A 4,491-nucleotide genomic window follows, 5' to 3' on the forward strand; every position below is an offset into this window, starting at 1 on the left:
GAGAATGGTGGATTAAGTCAAATTAGGAGGTTGAATGAGCCCATATAATTATCCATTTTGGGGCTCATCACCTGCTTCCCTATCAAAAACATCTACGCATTGTCAAATGGTTGACTCCATCATCCATAAAATATAGAGAGTCACATAAATTGTAGGGCAAAGATTCATTTCTATTTAAATTTTAAAAGAATATCATAAAAAATTGTGGGGTGGAGATTCATTTCTAATGAAATTTTAAAAATAGCACAGTTGTTTATACTCAATTTTCGAAGTTTTTATTAAATTATATTTTAAAATTTCTTCCAAATTTAAAATAAAATTTTATTATAAAACTATTTTTTCTAGCCTTTTTTAGCCTTTTAATATTTTAATTTTTAAAGACTCTTTGGGAGAGCTCAATTGAAGTTTTGGGTTCAAATATTGTGCTATCGACGGATTGGGGTGAGAAATTGGACATGATGAAAATATAATCCAACCAAGCTTACCAAAAAAAATTGTAAAATTTTAATTTTAATTTATATAAATTTGTATGGAATTATTATATATAATAATTATTTCATCTATCCAATATTATACATTTAAAATTTGTAATAGAAATTATATATAAATATAAAATAAAAATTATATAATCAAACTTATATAATTAATATAATATATATAACTTACAATTAAATCAAACATATATAACTTTAAGATTGTTATTAATTTTAATTTAGATATTGTATATAAATTTAAGATATGTTATTAATTTTAATTTATGTATTATATATAGCCAAAATTGTATGTGCTTTAAATAAAATCTACTTTTGCATCTCTTAAATAATCTATAATATTAAAATAAAAATTACGATTTATATTATTTATTAAAATGAATATTCCAAAATATGTATATTAGATTATTTATTGATTTTAATACAAATATTGTATGGTGTTGATGTTCAATTTAAAAATAAAATAGAGAAATTTTATTTAATTTACATTTTAAAATTTTTAACATTCTTTTGACCTTTTAAAAACATTTTAACTATTTATTCATTATAATGATTACGGAATTTTAATTAAGCTTTGTGTATATTTAGATGAAAGTTTTGTATATAAACATGGTTTTTATTTTTGAAATATTATATAGAATATATGTATTTGATGTAGGAGCATCCGACCAGGCATTGACTTATATCTGTAACTTTCTTATATATGCATATTTTCCATATATGCACGTCGTTTATGTCTCTGCATTGTATATGCGCAAATTCTATATACAAAATTTGTGCATATATGAAAATTGTGCATATACGGAAGATATGCGAATTTCTTCTGTATATACATAAATTTTGTATATGCGCAAATTCCATATACAAAAATTGCGCATATACGTAAATTGTGCATATACGCAATATATGCACATATATTTCGTATATGCACAACTTCTGTATATGCATATATCTTCCATATATGCGCAACTTCCGTATATTCGCATATCTTCCGTATAAGTGTAAATTTCTTATATGTGCATATCTTCCGTGTATGCACATCTTTTATATATGTGCATCTATCGTATATGCACAACTTCCATATACAAAAATTGCGCATATACAGAAATTTTGCATATATGGAAGATATGTGCATATCTTCTGTATATGCGTAACTTTCTTATATATGTATATCTTCCGTATATGCGTAACCTTCTTATATATGCATATATTCTATATATGTACATCTTTTATATATGCGCATCTACCGTACATGTGCAACTTCTATATATGTAAATTTTTCATATACGGAAATTGTGCATATACGGAAGATATGTGCATCTCTTTTGTATGTGCGAAATTTTTCTATATGCACATATCTTCTAGGTATATGTGCAACCTCTGTATATACACATAACCTCCATGTATGTGAAACTTTAGTATATATAACTTTTGTATATATGCATCTACTGTATATGCGCAACTTCCATATATGCACATATCTTCCGTATATGCGTAACTTCCATATATGCGTAACTTCTGTATATTCGCATATCTTCTCTATATGCGTAAATTTCTTATATGTGCATATCTTCCGTGTATGCACGTCTTTTATATATGTGCATCTACCGTATATGCGCAACTTCCATATACAAAAATTACGCATATACGGAGATTGTACATATCTTCTGTATATGCGTAACTTTCTTATATATGCATCTCTTTCATATATGTACATCTTTTATGTGTGTGCATCTATCGTACATGTGTAGCTTCCATATATGGAAATTTTTCATATGGGAAAATTGTGCATATACGGAAGATATGCGCATATCTTTTGTATATGTGAAATTTTTCTATATGCATATATCTTCCACGTATATGTGCAACTTCCGTATATACACATAACTTCCATGTATGTGAAACTTTAGTATATATAACTTTTGTATATATATATATCTTTTCTATATGCGCAACTTTCGTATATGCACATATCTTCCGTATAGGCGCAACTTCTATATATTCGCATATCTTCCGTATGTGCATGTCTTTTATATATGTGAATCTACAGTATATGCACAACTTCCATATACTGAAATTGCACGTATACGGAAAGGTGCACATATAAGAAAGTTATGTATATACGGAAGATATGAGCATATCTTCCGTATATCCCTAACTTTCTTATATGTGCATATTTTTTGTATATACATGTCGTTTATGTGTTTTCGTCGTATATGTGCAAATTCCATATACAGAAATTGCGCATATACGGAAATTGTGTATATACAAAAGATATGCGTATATCTTTCGTATATGCGCAATTTCTGTATATGGAATTTGTGCATATAGACGCAGATACATAAACGACGTGCATATACAAAAGATATGCACATATAAGAAAATTATGGATATACGGAAGATATTTGCGCATATCTTCTGTATATACATAACTTTCGTATATGCGCAAATTCCATATACAAAAATTACACATATATGGAAGTTGTGCATATACGCAATATATGCACATATCATTCGTATATGTGCAACTTTTGTATATTGTATATATGCATCTAACGTATATGCGCAATTTCCGTATATGCACATATCTTCCGTATATGCGCAAATTCCGTATATTCGCATATCTTCCGTATATGTGTAAATTTCTTATATGTGCATATTTTCCATGTATGCACGTCTTTTATATATGTGCATCTACCATTTATGCGCAACTTTCATATACAGAAATTGCGTATATACGGAAATTGTGCATATACGGAAGATATGTGCATATCTTTCGTATATGCGTAACTTTCTTATATATGCATATCTTCCATATTGTTGGGTCCCTATAATACTAGTGATTACTCCATTACTATTGTACTTGCATCCCTTATTAATATTGTTGTGCTCCTATTGTCCCCATATTGTTATTACTGTGTCCCATAGAATCCCTCTATTGTTATTTTTGTGGCTTTATATTATTATTGTTAGGTTGGCTGGGTTATATTGTACTCTTTAGACTCCTATATATAGAATGAAGTTTTATCATTTGAATCATCCAAGAATTATTCATTTATGTAATGTAAAGGAGGTTGCCTCCTCGAAGAGGCTGAATTCTAAGGCGTTGATCTATCTTTTCTATCTTTTTGTGAGCTGGTTTCATATCATTTGGTATCAGAGCTTTGGATTCTAGGGTTTCGCTGCTCCAAATAGGTCATCGTGGCATTTTCGCTATAACTTTTTTCTGCGACTTTTAAGAAGCTAAAAAAAATACATTTGAGAAGACATCGTGCTTAACCTCGGGTCCGAATTTCAGAGCTTTTCGCACTATATTTGTGGAGATATGATCTGAGGAAGTTGGTCTTTTTGCAGACTCCTGAATTACATTCCAAACAGGTGACTTGGCGAAAATCATTATAACTTTCTCTCTAAGCATCGTATTGAAATTTCATAAGAAGGTACAGAAAGATGACGGACTGTAGTTTATTGTAGATATTTTTCAAAGTCAAAGGTAGAAACAGTGACTCGTGGCACGTCGTACAAGTTCGCTCTACTAAACTAGTCTATAATCAAGTCACTGTGAGAGATTTCGCATAACTCTTCCTTGGAGAATCCAATTTAGATCATACTGGTGGCATTGGAAAGAAGACACAGAGGGCTACTGTAGGTCACAATTTCAGAACTAGATGATTGGAAAGTACATAGATATATCAGAGGCAATATTGAGCTCCTACAAAGTAAAAATAGGTGTGTAGATTTTTTTATATTTTTGCTTAAGCTTGGTTTGAAAAAATTATTTTGAATGAATTCAAAGGGAATAGTAGAGAATTATTATCGATAACCGATGCCCCGAGGAAAGAAAATGCAAACACCTAATAAGCAACTTGAAAGGTCTAGCATGACTCATGAAAAAGAGGAAGAAATACTACATGATATATCAAAATTACAAGACCAAGTGTAACAAATGTCACTCTCACAAAAGCTAACAAAAGCTAAGATAAATGGCATGGAATCTAAG

The sequence above is a fragment of the Pinus tabuliformis genome, chromosome 6 (assembly GCF_031772625.1).
Source record: "Pinus tabuliformis cultivar Carrire ecotype Pingquan chromosome 6, CPIR1, whole genome shotgun sequence".
In the NCBI taxonomy this organism is placed as follows: Eukaryota; Viridiplantae; Streptophyta; class Pinopsida; order Pinales; family Pinaceae; genus Pinus; species Pinus tabuliformis.